Source organism: Haliotis asinina, chromosome 12 (assembly GCF_037392515.1).
Source record: "Haliotis asinina isolate JCU_RB_2024 chromosome 12, JCU_Hal_asi_v2, whole genome shotgun sequence".
Classification (NCBI taxonomy): Eukaryota; Metazoa; Mollusca; class Gastropoda; order Lepetellida; family Haliotidae; genus Haliotis; species Haliotis asinina.
This window is the reverse complement of record NC_090291.1, coordinates 5,874,339-5,896,903: the sequence shown is the minus strand read 5'-3', so window position 1 is coordinate 5,896,903 and position 22,565 is coordinate 5,874,339. Positions and strand designations below refer to the sequence as shown.

The 22,565-nt window shown below is 39.5% G+C and overlaps 1 protein-coding gene across 1 annotated transcript in view; it reads left to right on the top strand.

Moving 5' to 3' along the window:
• Positions 1–22,565, top strand: part of LOC137258694 (uncharacterized) — a 38,985-nt gene that overhangs the window by 1,064 nt on the left and 15,356 nt on the right. The window lies entirely within an intron of this gene.

Sequence of the window (22,565 nt, the reverse complement as noted above, 5' to 3'; positions counted from 1 at the left end):
TAATTATACGACATAGCCACACTTATTAGTTCCATAAGCAGGCTGAATTTGACCTTCACGGGGATGTATTTAACATAACATCACACAATTACTTTTCAATTCAACAAGTCATCTACCAGAAAAATACTCCATCCCCCAAGATGAGTGTTTTTAATGTTCTGTTGAACTGTTTGTTCATAATTTGATCGCCATAGATATTACAATTGGAGAACATTTTTCTTTTATCCCGTGCATCTGTTATATTGCGACTGTATTGTAATATCAGTTGCCTGAAAGTGTCTTTCAGAAATGAATAGCCAGATGAATGAGATTCTATACTCATAGAAACATTTGACGCCATTCGATGACATCAATTAAACCACTACAAATATATACCATAGACACTTGTCGTCGAAGGACAGTAGAAAGACAACAAAATCACAGATTAGGTTTATAACTTGTATGACGGTAAATAAAATCTGTTATTGCAGAACAGACCACTGATCGCCAGCAACTAAAAGTAGATCGCCATACCAGGACCGCAAGAGGTTCTGAATCGTCGAGTGTACTTGGACTCCTTTTGCTATAAATTCCTCTCGGGGACAAGGCGTTAGTCAAGGTCCCAACATACATGGTGAGACATCACCACGAATGTGTGCCCGTATTCGGTTACCTTTAATGAAGAACAGTTTCAACGAAGTGAAAGCCATATCGGAAACTAGAGGTTACGGCCATCCTTGAACCACTGGCATCCTTTCTCCTGAACGTAAAGGTATTCTTGACCTGATGCTAAACATACTAATTAGTGTTATATTCTGTCAGTCAGACCTAGGCGAACCCCGGCCCTTGCCCTACATCGACGATGACCGACATACCGTGATATACTGCCGAACTTGCCACAGATTACATAGTGTAAATGTTACGGTCGTCAATGTGAGGCCAACAGGTGGCCGAGTATGAACTAGCCTTTCCATTTATCTCTCGCGATTTGTTAAAGGCACATATCTTTTTTTCTTAACGAAACATATTATTTGTCCCAACGCGTTATTAAACATCTTACGTATCTTTGGACGTGAAGATCAGCTTTCAGTTTGGTCATACCCAGTAAACAAGAGTAAGGTAGGGTGAGTAAGTGGTGAAAGTGTTTGCCTGTCACGATTAAGGTCTGGGTTTTATTCTCCTCATGAGAATGTGTGTCCATTTCCGGTGTTCCTGGTAGTGAAAATGGAACGTAAATTAACACAGCAAATGAGTGCTTGGGTTTTACCTTAAGTTTCCTTTCTAGTCGAAAATCGGTGGAGAATGTGCTAATACTTCAGAAAGTCAGATTAGCGCTTCGACTATCGTAAGCCAGTAGACACCACGGATGTGGAAGTTACGATCACCTCAGCGCATGGTCCACCTGTGCCCAAATAATTTTTATTCTACAGTAACTCGTTAAGAGAGGTCCATTCTACCATGGACAGGTCACCATCTACCAGCCGCACCCCATTCAAGCAAATCCAATCCTACGTATTTTACTGACATATTCCAAGGTCCGTTCATGCTGCGGATCTCTGGAGTGCCTGGTGATTGTTATAGACTCGATATTTACAGACCGCCGCCATAACGCTTGAATATTGTTGGGTGCGGCGTAAAACTAAACTCCCTTACCATTGACATTTCGCGATACACAGGTACGACATTGTGATTATTAATAGTCAGACTTAATTCATTTTCTCAAGCATGAAACCTGATATGTATAAGGTAAATTCGGTGAGTCGTCCTCGGTGCAGTGTTCAATGCCAATACCGGCCGCTTCCACGGAAGACAGAACTGGTGTTAGGCCAGTGATCGTTCAAATCCACCTAGAGATTTAGAAAACTGTGCGCTAGGTCTTTCAGCGATTTTAGTGCGGGCAGAGAACTCTTCTTTGACACAACATTTTATCCGTCCTGTAGTTGCACCTCTGCTTCATGTCTTGTGTTCAGTGCTCAGTAGCATGGACGTTTGATGACCATGGTCAAATTATTCGTCAAAACATTGTGATTTCGTCCAGAACACTTCGCATAAGGTCGCCACTCACTCACGGTTCCAGATAATGGGATTTTATGGTTCTACAGATTGACGATTGATCCAGATCACTAAGTTTCCATACTAGTAAAAGAACGTACTCTAGTGACTACTGCTGAGGTCATTGACAATATAGTGAACATGGCTTCACGGATCACTTGAAATAAGTAGTGATGTTTTAATAACCCCTAACAAACAACTTTTGAAACATATCACGTAATATGAAATCTTTGAAACAAAGCTCGATCTATTGCATCTTACAAGTTGGAAACTGTCTACACAAAAGACTGGAACATTTCGAATATTGCTCGACAAAGAAGAAAAACTGGCTATTGAGAAAGACATTGCCAATAACAAATCAATAAATGTTGATATTCTGTGAATATTGCCAACATAGTGAAGCCTATATTTTGTCATCATCAAACTATGTGATGAATATGACCTCACGTCTTAAAGCATGTGAACTTGACAGGTTTGAAAAGTTTCTGATGGTTGCCTTTAATGCTATCGAAGGACTCCACTATCTCCAGTTGATAGTCGATAGTACATAGACTGGACGGAAGCATGTGTATGGTCACTGAAAAGTATCGATCCTGTATGCACTGATCAGCAGGCGGAACACGAAGCTGATTTCCCAAGAGCTCATCGTTTCATTACCGACAGGACGTTTGAGCGGACACCAACGCGCTTACACTGTCTGCTTAGCTGTCATATTGCTCTGGTAAGAAGGACATTTTGAATACATGTCAGGTCACCATATGTGTTAATAATGTAGTGTTTAAGGTGTGTCAGTGCATGTACATCCTCTTTGTTTGTCTGTGTCTGTTTGAACATTCCGATGTATCTGGTCCTGTTATCTATTAGTAGAGTGCTAGGGTGTTTGTAATTGGCAATTAATGTTTGTGACTAGTTTGTGTTCTACAGGAGTGGTCTGTGGTAACATATTATTTCTGTTAATGAAATATTCTTTTCGCAAACAGATTCTCAAAGCCTCAAGGCATTCGCAATAATATGGATTCGTTGAAATTACTCAAACCAAACATTTCTCAGTAAAGTCAACAGACTTGGAGCGTAGAATGGAAACCCAATATCGGTAATTTCTTCTTCATACTAGATATTTATAAAAATTGCGAAACCTTTCTCATAGTCATAAACAATTCTGCTATATGCAGGTTCGATCGTATGATTCCGACCATATTATGCACATGTGCTTATGAATGACATTCAAGCAGATAGTGATGACAACAGGTGGTAAGCGTGTCAAAGGTGAAAGTGTCAAAGGTGAAAGTGTTTTTTTAATATATAGAGTGCTAAAATGAGGTGAATATTGATAGTAACTCATTACACATACGCAGCCATACTTCAGTTGACATCAATATAGCTTTATGGGTGAAGCGTTGACGAGAGACATGTTACGTGGATGTAATGTGGAGGAAACTTGGTAGGGTCCGAAACATTCTCGCCCAGAACATGTCAAGGTATCTTATACCGCTAATTGTGCACACCAGTTCACCACATCGGTCACTGTGATGTACGGTTGATATCGCATCACCTCCTTGTCATATCTTATATGAAAAAAACCCCAATGACACATCCCAGACCAACAACATAAAGACTGATAGCATGAAGGCGTTAGGACTGGGTGCTAGCTGTTGGATCATATACCATTAAATTGCATAGATAATGTTATTTCCATTTTTGATTTCATCTACGTATATATAATTCATTTTTATCATCTCTTTTTATTATTGTTTTCTTGATTATTTCTTTTGATCGTCTTCCTTTTTCGTTTAATTATGATACTTAGTGAATCGTCTTTGCCATATTTATGTTGCATTTAATTTTTCATTTTCTGTCTATTTGTGTCGTCTCTGTCATTTGTTACAGTTTAACAAAATTTACACTCACTGACTCATTCATTGTTGTAACTGACCAACATGATTGCATTTTTCACAACAGTTCTCACTGAGTGAGCACAGATGCCAGAGCAATTACTGCAGTGTGTAAACAAAGTCCGTTCAATACATTACTTTAAATTGCTAGTATATATCAATACATATTGTGATGACAAAACGTTAACGAACTGTTTGATTGACACCATTGAGAAGTTGTTGAGTACTAGGTGACCTGGTGGGGAAAAGTACTTATAACAACGCGTCGATCTCCATACACTGTACTATGTTGTTGGGGTATAGTGGAGAGTAGTAACGCTCGTACTAGTTTGTTGCTGTACACCGTTATCAGGGTTCCCATTGAGTGCATCTTGCTCTATTTGAGATATCGTTTTGTGACATTACTCAGAACACGAGTGAGTGGACAAACACCACCATAGCATAAACAGGCACCTGTAAACCCCACTGTCACTGTAACCCGCCTACTGAAGTTAGCATCAAAGAAAGTTAAGCTATAAGTTGTTTTTACTTTGCCAGACTTTTTGTAAGGACATTGTCCAAGTGTTTTCAAAGACTATTCTATATGGGGTAGCCTGGTGGTTAAAGCATTTGCTCGTCACGACGAAAACCGGGTTCAATTCCTTACATAGGCAAAATGTGTGAAGTCCATTTCTGGTACCCCCCGCGGTGATATTCCTGGAATATTCGAAAGCAACTTCAATCACTCACTGTTCTATGTGTCGCCCATGCTGTTCTGAAACCTCAACCGTAGCTCCTGTTCCACCCACAAATCAATATATGTCAATATATGATTGTTTAAGGTTTTAACTTTCAAATTTTTTAAGTGATTGAATTATAATAGTATCATAGTAGTACCTCAATACCCGTAAAATGCGAAATAGTGGAGATAATTTTATGAAATTAATGTTGAAACCAGTAATACACAAATATGCAATCAGTAGCATGATCGATGTACTCATTTTAATTTCAAACTCCTTGAGGTGTTGGTTCGTTATGATTATACTGAAAACTTCCCAATCCTACAGACCTTCCTTTTAGCTTCGGCTTTGGATTTGTATTTTGAATTTTGGATTTGTAGGTTAGGTCAAGTAAAGACCTTTGGTTCGGGTTTCTCTGTGTGATACATAGTGAACTACTCTCTGGATGGCGCCCGTCTTGACATTAGCTCATTATTTGATAAAAATAGCAAAATTATTCATATCTACCCTTTCTACTATTCGGTAATTAGATCAAGGAGGAAATGTGTTGGGGCCAATCAACGCATCAGAAAAACTCAATGCTTAGCCCATATGATCATTCTTTGTGTTTCCATGGAAACGGAAAATTATTGCACGTGATCATGCAGCGGACGGCATAATGGTTTTAAAGTGTTGTGTTCGTCCGATCTGTACAAAATGTCCCCTCTGTGTGTGTCTGGTAAGCCCTAGATTCGTCTGAATCTATCAAGATCTGGTGACCCCTAGATACATCCCATTCTGCCAGGGTATGATGAAGTCTTCATTTGCCCCATTCTGTTAAGATCTGGTGAACCCTAGATTCGTCCCCTTCTGTCAAGATCAAGTGAACCCTAGATTCGTCCCCTTCTGTCACGAACTGGTGAACCCTAGATTCGTCCCCTTCTGTCAAGATCTGGTAAACCTTTGATTCGTCCCCCTCACTTTCATCTGAGCAGTAACATGTAGCCTGTGCTGTAGCCTGTAACATGTGTAAATTGTACCTTGTGTATTTGCCAGTAACTGTCATCGACTCGGACGTCCCTCGTCACACAATGGCATATAATGGCCGTTCTATTAAACGCGATCGTAAACCTAAACCTCGATTTAGTCATGAATGCCAGCGCGAAATGAGATTCACTTTCGTGTCCGCTTCAGTTAGAACATACAGAGGGTTGCTGCCTTTCTCGTATCTAACGCGGGACAGAATCATGTGGGACGTTGTGTTTTGTAGACTCATTGTTTGTTCATGATAGCGTATCTCCAACTCAGAACACACCATAGACCTCTCTGTGACCCTGCATTAATGAAGGTCAGATGCTCTGTTATTTCCATCCAGGTCGCCAGCTGTTAATGAGGTCAACTTTATTCTGCAAGACACACATTCCGTCATATCAAACATGCTTGGTAACATCTGCTTGTCCCACATTTCAATTCAATAGTGCACTTAGAGCCGTTTATTTACACAACAAATCAATGTTTGGCCTTTCGAAAAATTATGTTTCAAATAGATCTGATATGAATCTAATCTGAACGTGGAAAATACAAATATAACGTGGATATCTGCAGCAGTGTTATAAACTGATTGATAGCATTTATCAATATTTAAATGCTCTTCGACAAATTTTACCTTTTGCGCAAGCTACATTTATAAATATTGTGTGTTTAAACCAATCATTTCCTGTCTGATGTCAGAGACTTTGAGACAACCTCGTCAGCTTCAAGTACTGTTCACACACTTTTACGATACTGAAGTACGTCTATTTTAGAATAAACAGTAATTTATATGTTTGCTTTACTCCCTGTTTCGCTGAGTGTTATAAAATTGCCAAGTGCTGCGAACGTCTTTTGTAAATGATTTGTCACGTTCAGATCTACCCTCGCCTACTGACATAGAATCAAGGAAGAGAACGTCTATAGGAAACACACGTGCTCTACCACGCACGACAGGAAACCACCTGTACAGTGACGTAACACGTTGTGTGCGCTCAGGGGGTGGAATATTCTCCATGCTATGGATAGCTGATATTAGTTTGAAATGTGAGTTAAGGTGTAGATGAAGGCATGTGTGTCTACAGACGGGGTGTAGCGAAGGCATCTGACTTATGGCAATCTGAAAAGTGTGCAAAATAAGGGAATAAAGTGTATGTATAACTCAATGTAGCTGAATGTTCTTCATGTAGGAATACAGACTCAATGTAGCTGAGTGTTCTTCATGTAGGAATACAGACTCAATGTAGCTGAGTGTTCTTCATGTGGGAATACAGACTCAATGTAGCTGAGTGTTCTTCATGTAGGAATACAGACTCAGTGTAGCTGAGTGTTCTTCATGTAGGAATACAGACTCAATGTAGCTGAGTGTTCTTAATGAGGGAATACAGACTCAATGTAGCTGAGTGTTCTTCATGTAGGAATACAGACTCAATGTAGCTGAGTGTTCTTCATGTAGGAATACAGACTCAATGTAGCTGAGTGTTCTTCATGTAGGAATACAGACTCAATGTAGCTGAGTGTTCTTCATGTAGGAATACAGACTCAATGTAGCTGAGTGTTATTCATGTGGGAATACAGACTCAATGTAGCTGAGTGTTCTTCATGTGGGAATACAGAATCAATGTAGCTGAGTGTTCTTCATGTGGGAATACAGAATCAATGTAGCTGAGTGTTCTTCATGTGGGAATACGATTGCTGTGTAGTGATCTGAGGTTCCGCGTTAGGTCCAACTGCCATCATCAATGAGCATCAACTGTCTGGCAATTTCCACGTTATTGATCTATAATTACAAACAACTGTGGGTCTCTATAGCTACAGGCGCTGCTTACACTGTCTTAGCATTTAGTGCAGAAGCACTTCGATGTTCACACATGAAGCCAAGCAGTCTTTCAGCTGACATGATAAATTTGTTAGAACGTTGTAATCGTGGAAGATTTGGTTGTTTTGCTGAATAATGAACGTATTTGTTTCAAACATGGGTTGGCGTGTTCCAGATTTATCAGGATTCAGCACGCTTTGTACAAAATTCACATTTGTGAGACAAACGTTCTTTCTCTGTGAGTACAAATAAACCACTAATAAAGACCATTCTACTACAGATGCAGCCCTCTATAAGGACACGGACTAGAATACATACGATGTACGCAGTGACACTGTGGTCGTATGTCGGAATACATATATGAATCTTGTTTACAAACATATTATTTGTTGAAATACCACAACTCATTATTCGTGGACATTGTTTTAACAAAATGGCTTTTTGTGACTCTTAAAGCCCATATACAAATACATACAACATCGATGAATATTGGGTTCACATGTACTAAATCCTCATATATGTTGCAGAAAATGTCACATAATTGCAGATCGTAAAGAAACAAACCACCCCAAGGACAAACCACTAATTGTGAACCACGACCTTGACCTTCAGGGAGCGCAATCAAGCATTTGATCTCCTGATCCATGTAAATCGCCTCCCCCGACAACCATAAGCTGTAAAGAACTCTAAAATTCGAACAGGAACCTCCACGGGGGGTAAAAGAATAAAGGTATGAATAGCTCTTGATGAATTGGAATATAAAGTTGCGATGATATTAACATATATTTTCTCTTAGAAGTCTAGAAAGGGTTTAGTTAATGACAGTAGCCTGGACTGACACACATAGACGTTGTCTACGTCGACACCGTGAACACGACCAGGCGTGAAAACAGTATCGACAATATCTACAGTGAATCTGTACTATGTTCACAAAACACTTGACCTCATTTGTTGAGATTGAATAGGGGTTGGGGTTGTTATGGTCAGTCGTATAATTCGCATTTTCACCCGTGCCATTTCGTACATTCTGACAGTAATTACAGGCGACTAGCAAAACCCTTACCTTGAACCCAAAGTATACCCACAGCTGTCAGGTGTCCACGCGTTCACAACAACCATTATGATGTAATAGCAACCGGCCTTCAAATATACTTGGGCCATAGACTAATGCTTAGTATCTGAATATATATAATTTTGATAATAACAAACTAACCTATATACATTGAAAAGGAGCCCAAGGGAGACCAGAGGTTCAGACGTGAGGAAGTCCACACTTGCTTCATGTAATCCTTTAGCATTGCACAGAGGGCTTGGAAGTATGGAAAATAATGTGATTCAGGAATGTGAGACAGGCTAATCTGCTACTTCTTCTGTAGATTATTGTGTACTCAGAAAAGAGGAGACGTCTTCATGGATCAAATGCACTCATTGTTCACACCGTCACGTGTGCAATGATGGTTTGATGACAAAACATCAGGCTCTGTCTAAGGTGCATTTTCGCTAATAATAAGGTTCCTGCTGAACATTTTCTGTACCTGTTTGTCGTGAGATTATTACCTTTTCATGTTTAATATGAAATATCTTTTGGGGAGAACAGAAAAATATTGTCAACAATGTTTTGGCGTTATTTGTAAACTGTTCTATTTGTTTCCCCGATATTTATGCCTTTGCCCAACAGAGCTATGTTCAAACTGAGAGATCTAGCACGGGAGCTCGGTAGTGTGAGGCGCCATCATTTACTGCACAGAGTTGCATCCATCAGAAAGTAAGGTTCGAATCCAAGTTCGCCATGAGTATGTTTCTAGTTGTGTCAAAAACATAACCATAGTCATTAATTTCAAGGCAGTGGTAGATATCTCCGATCTTGCCATCATGCATTCTTAGTTCTCTGTCGGCTGCAACTCCTATAGTTTAATATAGACCTGTCCTTGCGCTGCGGTCAGTTTAAGGGCACAATCAACAGTATCCTTAACATCACCAAACCAATAATCATTTCAAAACAATCGGTTATCATGTTTTACGGGGGAAAGGTTACACGTTAATGTTACCTAAGACTTAATTCGTAGTTTCCGCATTCATGGAGATGAGGAAAACTAAAGAGATTTGTGTTTTTACACGATCCCCTTACAGTAATAGCCTATGTCGCTATGTAATATCGTTTAAGTGGCCATAAATAAGGCACGGAGGTCGCCCTTGTACTACCAAGAGGGCGTGGGGTAGCCGTGAAGGTGAAGGTGTACACGTGGGTCATCTACCTGTTACCTAGCTTCACCGCGTAACACCTATGTGTGGCTTAGGCTTTATTTTAGATAAACTGACAGGCCATGATATGGCTCGAATACTGGTCAAGGCAAAGTTAGAGCCAGTGAACGCACTCCCACGTGTATCCAACCCTAGATGATACACTACAAGCAATTATACTAATTCCTTATCTCTACGAAAAGCATGTGAGTTGTACGATTCTCACTACTTCACGAATATATGTTCTGTGAATCAATATCAAAGCGTGATGATACCGTGGCGAAAGGAAGATGTATTCTGTGTCACAAACACAAGCAAAGGCTAGACAACTGATCCGCTGAAAAAGCGCGTGAACAAAATTTATGGTACAGGTCAAATTAAGGCATTGCATGAGACATTGCCGTTGTAACTGTCTACCAAGACAGAAATGGACAGTAATGCATACTTGTTGTAGACATATGCATTAATTTTTAAGCTATTTAAAAGAGGAGTTTCACTGTTTTGTTCATATGTAGAATCAATTCATTACTTATCTGGGTAATATTCTGTAATTGCCATTTTTTTAGGTAAATTAATGAAAGAAAACAGATAATGCTCACGTCAGTTGGCGTGGCAGTATATGGAAAGGAAGTATGTTCTCAGTGGATATACCAATTGGTTTAAGTTGAGTATGATATCTACATAGTAACTTGATCGCTGCGTGGGCGGAATCAAAGATTTTCTTCTGTCCCCACTCTCAGAATCGAATTACATTTGCGCAGTGAAATCCTCCCAAGTGTTTTGTTTTCAACTGGGATCCAAAAATGGTTTTATAGCCATTTCAACAAGCATGCATTAACAAATCTGCCGTTTGGCATGTTCTGGTATGTAGTTGACATTTAAATTACACTGGCGCAGAGCCTACAGATCGCCTGTTGTTCTCTCCACTTGGGGCTAAAAGGATATCCAGAAGCCCTACGTCAAGGACGTTTACATTGTTTCAGCCGAGCTGGAACTGGGCGACCTGCCCTGCCCACAGCACTCCAATATCCGTAACTGCTGATCACGTCCTTGAGTATATAGATTACACAGGCTAAGATCCTCGCACCGTGGAGCACACCATATGACCTTTTGTTGTAATCGAGGTATGGATTATTGTGATATCAATAGGGAATGGTGTGATCATAGCGTTCTAGCTGTGGTTGCGTGTCATGTATAACGATCATATTCCTGGTTGTACAGAAGGTCGATTGTTACTCCATGAGTTACACGGTTAATGGTACATGCGCTTTTATGTGTGGTTTAACCTCGAACTAAAAAAATATATTAATGCATAATGCCTATTTAGGAAGTGATTAATTTAACATGTGATATTTTGGCTTACACTTTCTCAGTAAAGTACAAATTTAGTAATTTTGTTGGGTTGAGTCCTATCCGGGATTCGAACCAACACCAACAGATATAAGTTATAGGACTGCGACCTATAAATAACCGACTGCCGACAATCACGTGATTGATTTGTGAGCAACACATAACAGGTGACACGTCTTCATCTTAAGTATCGAGCACTCAACCCTACTAAAGTGTCTCGTACGATCAGCGTAAGTTTCCGACACTCCACATTGAAGGTTAACAGAATGTAGTTTGAGAAAGTGTATCATTTTCAAACTTTGCCTTCCTAGTTTTGACTTCTGTTCTATACGTTCCCATGAGTTTGTTTTGGCTTTCTTTGTCATCCGACCAATTAACAAGCCTTTGCATTTATGGATGACATGTGCTTGGTGTGAAGGATAGTACGCTAATCTTTCCGCGAACACGTATTCGCCCTTTGAAAATAGTTCGTATAATCACACGCTACGGTTGACTTCGGACGTAGATTTATTAAGAGTATTTAAAGAGTCTTGTTATGAGTTTGCATGAAGTCATCTTAAACTGTTTTCACATAAAATGTAAAATAAACTCATGGAAACAAATAAGTGAACACATGAAAGTACCAGTGTTCCTTTATTCTTTTCTAGGTTTCGCCACAATGTATGTATTGCAGTGTAGGTGAAACTTTAGAAACCAGTAAAGGAACACTTGTACCTGTGTTCACTTATTTGTTTCCATGAGTATATTATCAATATAGTGTGTTGTACGGAAACCATGATTTATAACCCCACCCTCACACTCAAATGAACTCTCAAATCCTTGTGATATACAAGGATTTATATAGCAGCCATAGTATTTCTTGTATTCATTTGATGACTCAGTGCTTAGACAAATGTGATTGCTGTCACAACACTCCATTGTTCTCTACTGCATAACTGACATTAGTATTCTGAGCAAGAAACGTTGTCAACGCCTTGGGGTATCCACATCCGTCTCCCTGTCACCACAAAACCTATAAAAAGAACAAAATCCACGAATCTGAATATCTGTGTTAAAATATGACTCAAATTTTCTGAAATGTTAAAGTGACCGACAAATCAAGCTACTTGCACATATGGAGGACATGGTGCACGTTTCATTATAACGTTGATGTAATCGAACTTAAACTTATTTGCAACCGCCTCGAATCTAGGTTATTTTGCTAACAATTTCGAATCTGAAATGTAAAATATCAACATGTACAGCGTCAAATATCACGACTGGCACTTAGATGATGCCATGGTCATGAAGCTGTTATTTTGTTCTGAATGCTGTGACGACTGAACACTTGAGAGAATTGTTGAGTCTAGAACTGATATGCTCGAATCGGGAATCTAAACGAGGCCATTGTCTGTTCCTCGATCTGTCAGACACAGAACGTGGGACCAACAACACACAGGAACCCAGAGACTCGTCCCGCTGGATGTCAATCAGCACCAACCTTCAGTAGCCTTTAAATCCAATATCTGCCCTCAATTATTCTGACATAATTTCGTACTCCTTCATCGATCGTCTGCCAGCCCTCGCATGCCCCGGAACTGGCAGACGACTCTTCTGGAGATTGTGTAAATCGACCTTGAACGACATTGGTGCCGCTATTGTAAGGTTTATCATATTATATAGCTTGTTTAGACAGTTTTGTGACAGAATTTTATGTCTCAATTTATTATCACCGTGACGCTGTTGTCGTAGAGCCTTTCATCCAGATGATAGATCAGACAATGTTGCTGTAGCCACCATTCTGGAATCCCGTTAATACAGTTCTGTCCATCACACGCTGTATGTGTAGTGTAGTCAGCATGTTCTAGACAGAACTAGCATGTTGTGTTCACAATGTGTGGATATTCAGAAAACTCACCTCTCCCTGTTTTCAGTGGTGCAGTATTGGAAGGAACACCTTCGATCACTTCAGACGTAGTTTACTCTGAAACATGTAGGCGCGATTCGTGTTCATAGTATCACGAATAATCAATATATAATGAGCGGGCGAACGATTGCAACGCTATCGGAAAGAGATAGCTTTCAAAATCTATTTACCCGACAATTGCCAATACATGACATGAATCGCCCGTGAGGGCTGACATAAAACTTTTGAAAACCAGATCAGTTACATATTTTAAGGATAAGCAATTGTTCCAGTATAACAGGAAAAACTGTCGAATTTCGACTCGAGAAGCCTAATCGTTCATATTCCTATGAGTAACGTTTTGCCATACGTATGCTCAGGGTGAAGCTCGCGTGATGGGAACGAGTTTGACGTGTGGATAGATACTTGAAATGCTGTAATACACCCGAGAAGTATGTGGAGGAGAGCTACATGAAAATGGATACAGCATTGTTTTTCTTCTTTGCATGGCACTGATGATATCAAGCGACTGGTGATCCTGAAGTGTCAAGACGTGTCCGGTAGCGAGTCAAGATTAACGTATCAAATGATAAATCTATGTGCATGTGTATTCTAAAAATACATGCATTTTGGTGTCTTAGTAGAATAATGCGTAGTCCCTGAATATATATATTTTTGATGGTAACAAACAAACCAATATAAATTGAAAAGGAGCCCCAGGGAGAGATCCTGAAAATCTAGACTTACTTCATTCAGAGCTTTAGCATCGAAGAGAGGGCTAGGCAGTAGGGGAAACGGTTCAGGGACTGTGAGACAGACTGGTGTATAAGATATAATCTGTTATATGACATAATCAGTAATTATATAAGCTTTCGCGCAGATCACAGAAGGATTAAGACAGTGGGCATGCTGCTACCAACATTCAAATATTGCAAGCTGCTGCAGTGGGCAGGAATCTGACACCGGGTGTTATATGCATTCATGGATGGCCATATACATGCGACGATCATGGTTGCCCCTGACACAAGACATGCTATAAATGCCAGGCACTGATTGCAGAGTCGAGATTTTTGTTTATTTGTGAGCAAAGCAAGATGCAGAAAATGCAATTATCTGAGCACCCTGAGCTCCGTGAATGTGAAACATGTTGCTTGAATTGCAGTTCACATAAAACATCGGTCTAATAGGATATAGATATTTCTATAAACATTGCATGCTATCAGCCGTTTTGCAACACAAACATACTGACATTTCAAGCTGTCTTGGATCGATTATACAAACGAGAAATAAGCAACTTAAGAATCAATAACTCAAGCAATCAAAATATAAGTCAATAGTTTGAAATGGACAACGTGGAATATCATATATATTATATATTATACATACTGAAAGTGTGAGTATTCCCCGTTTTGAGAAGTAGCAAAGCACGTGGACACCAGGGAGTCCTGTTTTCGCTTAAACAAGCAAACATATTACTGAATGACATTAGTTCTTGCTCCTACCGCTCAGTATCGAATGCAGGCAAAATTATATATCCTAGACTGAGAAGTAGTCTCTGAAATGAACATATTATACAGGAAAAAAGTCCATAGTAAAAAACAATATTTATATATAAGGAAATGGATATCCCTGGGAAATCTAGACGTGCCATATATTCTACACTTTCTTGGGCTTTCTTGGATATGTTTGCTCCAGCGCTCGTATGGCAGACTACATGTATCTCTGACAAGTGAGCTTGAAATACGTGAGCTTAGTAAACATTCGCAGTTGTATCCAGAAAGATAAGTTAGGGAAATGCATAGACAAGGGTGGACCAAGTTGCTCTCCTTGCGTCGCAAACCCAAGATGGCAGATGCAAATGAATCATCCACCCTGATTATATCTTTAGGTTTGTAACGAGCATACTGGCGGGACCAGCCACAGTAGTAAACGCCCTTGACTAGTCTTTCTCACAGTCCCGGAATCGCATTATTTTAATTCCCTATGCTATTGCCCAGCCCTATCTGCAATGCTAAAGCGTTAAATGAAGCAAGTCTAGATTTCCTCAGGTTTTGAATCTCTGGTGTTCCTAGAACTCCATTTCAGTTTAAACGGGTTTATTTTTTCAATCAAAATTATATTTATTCAGAGATTAAGCGTTAGTCTATACCCAGACCTACACCAGAGATGGCTTTCCACGTCCTGAAGCGGGCACACCGTCGAATAACTGAAGCACTGTTTGGAAATAACGGCCACACAGCGATACCCATTGACCTTTGGCCCTCTTAATCATGTCTCTCGGAATCCCTATACGTCAAAAGAGAACCGAAGGAGACACTTATTTAGATTTGTCTACGTTTTGTGGGGTGACATGTGCATTACACTAGATCATTAATCATAAACAGCATTCGAGAGCAACAGAAGTGTAGGACTGGGTGTTGAGTTCATGTGGCGTCCTACATCCCGGGACTTTAACGTACGTGTTAGTGCATGTTAAGACATACGATTAATCAGTGTCTATAATATAATATACAGTAAAAGTTCATGTGATTGTTTAGGATATTAGAGATGTCATTGTGTCATCTCTAACTCAGAGTTTGGGTGTGAGCTTGGAACCACAGTATTTTGGCTTGAAAGGGTTATTCAGCCCCTTAACCATGTTGCTACTTACGATCACAGGGTCCTTGTAAGGCCCTTGCAACCTGTGTTTGTTAACAATGATCACAGGGTTGTAAAGTTCTTGTAACCTGCGTTTGTTAACAATGATCACAGGGTTGTAAAGTCTTTGTAACCTGCGTTTGTTAGCAAGAATCACTGGGTTGCAAAATTCTTGTGACTTGCGTTTAGAAAGGACATAGACACACTGTACACATTCATTGTTTCACTGTAACATTCATTGTTAATGAATAAAATAATAATGTATTTTTTCTGTAATATTTTCCAGTTAGGAAAACGAAAACGAGTTCGGCACGGGAGAGATGTGCAATGACAAAGTAGTTTTACTTTACAGGATGAACAAGAAATATGCTAGGACGAATCATCATCATCATCATCATCATAATTTAACTTTGTGACGTTGTTGTGACATATATGACTGTCAGGTTGCAGACAGTGAAATAATTACACAAACGACAACAGAGACCTGAGCACACACATCAGAGAATTAAGACGTTAAAAAATGGCAGTTGGTGATAATTGGCTCGACATCAAAAAGTACAACAATTCGGGTCCGGCCAGAGTCAGTATTATGTATCTGGAGTATTCGTGCATAACTGCAGTATGGCATTTTATTGAGCTGGGACCATAAATCCAGCTTATGTCTGGGTTAGTACGAGCAGCCACACACATACGCATGCACGTCGTCATATGAGCGAAATAATCTTAAGTACGACGTTGAACTCCATTTCACCTCACTTGTATCTTCCTGTGCTCTAATCTCTTTGTCCGGAGAAGCTGACTTGCAATGCTTTGACTCAACCTTAAATTGTTTACTGGCAATTCCTTCGCGATCACTTTATCGCATCTTGGACACTGTTTACACCCAGCACGTAGTGATGCAATAGTGAAGACATCGCAAGTAAATGGCAGATATTTATTAACTCACTTTAAACCTCCGAGGAGAGATAACGCTGTACATAATATAGTAAACTGGTGTGTTATCTCCCATCCCACGGAGTGACCATGCAAGACCAGGGGTTGGGAAAACCTGTTAGATAGTACGATCAACACAGAAGCCAGTTGTACACGGAGTTAAGATGGGCATTATGCTTTGACCACTTTATCAAACTTTACGTCATCGTCTTATGTAGGACACAATATCATTTAGTTCACTAAATGCACACTGGGCGAGCTGAAGAAACATTTCAGGAATTATTCCCACACGATCTGAACTTTTGCACAAAAAATTACACAGTTAACAAATTTGTTTCAGACATTGCAAGCGTTACCCCCTACCGAAAAACTGCATTTTTCATGTATTTCTATATGATATAGATATTTCTTTTTCCTATTATGGACTTGTTCGGCGGGACTGTTGAATTCATAAGAGATTTACAAATGTTGGTCCCACACAAAATGAGATGTCAAAGTTTTTGTTCCTTGCATGATCAAGCTTAGTGTGGAACTTGCGCACCCGCTATGCACTGAACACGACTTCCTGTAGTTTATTGCAGAGCACAGTTTCGTGGTCTTGTTGTTAGTGTCACACCTTTTGTTGTGTCTTGTTATCACAGACCCATGTAAAGTTAGGGTGGTAATACAGGGGTGCAATACGGATGACACAGTCTATTACCTCTTTACACCCCAGATTCCGTATTGAATCCTGTCGATTAATTAATTAATTCATTCATTCATTCATCCATTAATGCAAGATAAGAGGGTATATAATGAATATAGAATGTCATACTGGCGAATGTGGATGTTTTGTATTGAACTCAAAGATGTCACGGGAGTATGGCAAGCCGTTTTCACGTTTATTCAGGAATTACAGATATCTTCAACTGTTTTAAAGATATCTGTATTATATTTAAAGATATCAATAATGATTTAAAGATATCTGTAAATAATTGAAGATATCTCTAATTAATTTCACATATCCAAAATAGAATTACTGATGTCTCAAAATGTTATAGAGATATCAAGATAATATTTCGTGATATCTCTAAATGTTTTAAAGATATCTGCAAAACAATTACGATCATAATGTACATAATTATATTAGAAATTAATTCAAGATATCTTGAATTCAATTCTAGATATCTTGAAATGATCGGTACGTATCCACAAATGTATTACAGATATCTTCAATTCAATTAGAGATATCTCTAATTCAATTATTGATATCTTCAATTCTTGCTATCACTGATATCTAAAATTGTGTTACAGATATCTTGAATTGAATTGATCTGAAGATATCTTGAATTGAATTAGAGATATCTTGAAATGAATTAAAGATATCTTGAATTGTAACGGTTTCAAGATATCTTCAAATACTTCCGGCTACATATCCGTAAATACTTCCGGTTGGAAATGGTTGGTGACCATGCATGTACAGCTCTTACATGCCGAGAGCCGAGATGCGGTCAAGACATGATCCTGTATCGCGGCCGAAAACACCGCCTGTATGAATTCTACCCACATTCTCGTGGTCTATTACCCCTTGTAATTTTTTGAGTCAGTTCCTGTATCATCGATAGCGAGCAAACACATGTGGCAATGCGCCACATTTTTATAGTCTGTTTCTGATAGTGTTCTACAGCTTTCATTTTCAAAGACATTCAAAGACTTCATTTTCGCCGTTTTTCACTTTTAAAGAACGAATAAACTTCTGGGGTTTTCATACACTTTTAACCATTAACATATAAATGACCTCTGGTTAGTTTTGTGCGGAACACCAAATTCATTTTTTGAAAAGCTTGTGGTTAATTAATACCGAGTGATTAAAAGTAGCCAAAAAGTCGTCTGCTTCCCTCTTGCTCGTTATGACGAAACCAGAAACAGGTTACGTACATCTGTCGCCAGAACACTGCAGCGAACTGCTGTGACGTCATGTAAGGAAGGGTTTTCGGTTAGCTTTACACGTGTATATAAAATGTGTTACAAGTCCGTTTATTTTGCTGATTTCTCGACGTCAACAAAAACATGCAATCATTGCTTTGCCCTCAAGCCAGGGGTCGGGTGACGGTGTCACCATGCACAAACATCCGTCGGACCCGCTTAATTGGTTGTTTGTGAAGCGAGCGTTGAAGAAGCCCGTGGTATATTTTAAAGCCGATGGCTGGACCCTCCCTTGCTTAAAGATAGAAAATGCTGTTCAAGATTTGTTTTGATCACGACAAAAAAACAAAACAACAAGAACACAAAAGTACCAACTAGTTGTAATAAATGCTTAATGACCAAAGGGAGTTTGACACTCACCTCGCTTTCAAGAGTGAAATTGTTATATTTTAATCAAAGTCCTGCAAAATCCTATAGGACACCACTTAAATACGTATTTTACTACCAGTAGAAAGTACTTTAGATTTTGTTACTCGGTGGAAATACACCTTAATGGCATTCATTCTCAGAGTGGCGGATGTTAGCCACTGGGCGCTGCTGCATTTTTTTTCAAAAATCGTGGCGTTACGGGTTAAATTCAATTTGAGAAATTGTGTTTAGACAAACCAGTAAACAAGACAAATTATCGTCGGAAATGTACATGAATTCTACAGTGCCTCACATAGGCATAAATCACATTAATTCACGGAGGCCACCCCTCCGATTGGTTGAATCGCGAGTTAAAATTTGTCAAAAAGGTCGATTTAAGGCATTTAAATGTCGAAATGAGTAGTTTTAATGACGGGTTTCATTTGTAACGATGCCAATAAATGATTTATACAATTGTAACACTTGCTTATCGTGAATTTAAGTTTGCTTGGATTTTGAAATCTAACTTTGGGGAATATTTGCTAGCATTGCGTGCCGCCAATGCTGAACACATACAGAAACGGACTATAGAAACTTGGCGCATGCGCACAACATGTCAGCAAGCCACCTCGCTACCGTTGATACAAGAATTGAACGGTTTACCGGCCTATTATTATCTAAATTCATGGTCATAAAATATTATATCTGGGAGTACATCAATATCAACGTTTTAGTCAAAACCCCACGTGAAATATTTCTAGAACGTCAGGAGAAAATACGAGGGGTAGTCGGCCACGAGAATCTGAAGAGGGTTGTGGTGACTTTTTACGTCGCATTGGCATTATTTCGGCCATATAGCGACGAATCTGGGTAGGATGTACAAAAGTGGTGTTCCCGGCCGCGATGCAGGATCATGTCTTGACAGTACAGGTCCGCTTCTCGGCTCTCGGCATGCGCGAGGTGTACATGCATGGTCACCAGCCATTTTCCGAACCGGAAGTATTTAAGGATATGCAGCCGGAAGTATTTGAAGATATCTTGAAATTGAATCTATTCAAGATATCTTTAAATTATTTCAAGATATCTCTAATGCAGTTTAAGATATCTTCAATTCGATTCGAGATATCTTTAAAACAATTTCAGATATCAGTAATCCCTTAATATATTTTCTCTATTTGAGATATCTTTAATTAATTTCAAGATATCTCTAATTCAATGCAAGATATCATTAATTCTTTTTAAGATATCATTAATATGATTCAACATATCCTTAATTCAATTCAATCTTTAATTTTATTGGAGATATCAATAATTATCTCAATTCGAGATATCTTCAATTCAATTCAAGATATCTTCAATTCAATTCAAGATATCTTCAATTCAGTTTAAGATATCTTTAAAACAATTCAAGATATCTTTAATACCTTAATAAAAGTGAAAACGGCTTGCCATACGGGAGCAGTACAAACAACGCGGAGTTGGAAGAACCGTTTCTCTGTGAGTTCAAAACAAAACATCCAATGCACTTGTATGACGTTCTATATACTCCCATGACCATCGCACATAGAACGCTGACATCAACAACCCCGGTAGAGACCCATAAATGCACATGTCGGTACCGTTCACAGATGGTACCGGTCCCAGGAATATAACCTGCTTGTGACACCAAAGAAATACTCCTATACTGTCAGGCACGACGTGTGTTTGTAGAATTCAGAGTTTGGCTCAAAGTATGTGGGAATTCAGGAGCTGTCGCCCTAGTGCCTCGGGTTCTTCATTCTTGGATTTTGAACAGTCTACAACAGGTGCCGTCACGGTCTATTTAACACGAGAACGATTTTGACCAGATTGAAGATTTCAAGAAAGGAATATGATATGCTTCCCATGCAGACTTAGTTCCTCCTGTACTAACAGACAGCCTACGTCTTTAGATAATGCTCTCTTGTGTCCCGCTGGGCGGTGGGAGAGAACTCCACGTTATGTTCTGACCACTATCATCTGATGACATCGAAATGCACTAGAGATTCCTTAAGCTCAGGAAGGTCACGTGACGACATGACTTGTTACACTGCCGACGCGCACCATGTTACCTAAAACTAACCACTCGTGTTTATTGTCTGCCAGTGATGTCAGATAGTAATTTCAGGAGGACAGTTCTCAGTCGCAGGTGAAATTTTGAAAGGCATTTGAAATGCTTATCAACAATGATAAGGTCTTTCACTCACTGTAGTGCTCTGCAAACATACACGTGTTGCGTGGTGGGGTTATGTCACCGTGTTTAATCACTGCCTACGTCACTTCCTGTATGCACACGCAATCTTGGAGACTATTATCACTTCATAGAGTGGTGCATAACTGCGATGAGTAAGGTATATATTCATATGTACCCATATCTGTATTTGCCAATACGTCAATAAACGAGTGCGATATACAGGAATATCCAACTTCAGTAAGAGTTTTCATAAATCTTGTGACGCCCCGTTTGAATATCATATGTTACTAAGGACGAATGAAGTGTCAAATTATCGTAGTTGGAATAACCTACTCCTTGTTCCATGTCAGGTTCGTTTGATGTTGCAGTTAATAATCTTAGTAGTAATTTTAGGGGTGTGGGGTTGGGGTTGGGGGGGGGGGGGGGGGGGGGCATTGTGGGACCCAACACTCAGAGAACAATTACCTCAACCCGACAATATCCTAAAAATCTGGCCTTTCCCGAGATCGACAATATATTTTAATCAAGTATATTATATTTCCCTACAATTTGACAAATTATAATTGTACGACTGTTATAATTCGTCATCACTTATCAAGTTTTGTTTAAAATATCACGGAGCTTAGCAAGTGTCATTTTGTTACATTCATGCCTAGTTTGAGTCATTTCATTTCACTCTCTGCGAAAATCTACTCTCAGCGAAAGAAAGGACTGAAAACCATTTTAATTAAATCCAAAGCACCGACTCTGCTCAACTCATTCGTAACTACTCGCCTCTTTCGTGAGCCACAAGAAGATCCGTAAGCCACTATTGCCAGGAATCGTTGCAGGCCAATCCAAAGACGCGTAGTAAAACACACTTCGAAGCATGAACATGGCGTCACCGTTGAACTTTGAAACATTCCTAACCTATACAAAGCACAAATTAAATATAAACTTTGGACTAGAGGATCACCTACTTTCAAACACCTTTGCGAATGGAAGAACTGCATGACTGTTTTGCCCATGGGATATGGGATATTCTAGGAGTAGCCATGTTGGGAATCCGGAGTTTCTTATCAGAGTCTGTCAAATGTTTATTGGTTTATGAAGCTCCTGTCTTTATTGCATTGTAAAGCAGGTGCTCCGAGAGGTGTATGTGACCTGATTAGGTATCTCTATACCTTCAGCACACAAAGCAATAATTGCACAAAATGTCTTGTGAGACGACTTGTGTCGAACAATAACGGACTAATACACATTTAATAGGTGACGGCATGGTCACGCCGCTCAGACCCCAGTGACTTCTGGCCCTCAGGTGTCGCAGACATATTGGACAGCGGCCAGCGCTATCCCCTTTAAATCGGCACAATTAAATAACTTATACTGTATCCCATGCTATGTGTTAATTATGCCATTGCGAGGAGCGTGCGTCGATCCTTCACCCTGTCACTATGTGAGTCATCAAGGTTTAAACCTGCAACTCCTGTCGGTTCTGCTCATGTAGTGGTTCTGTGTAATATACGTTGTGATCAGTAAATTGTAA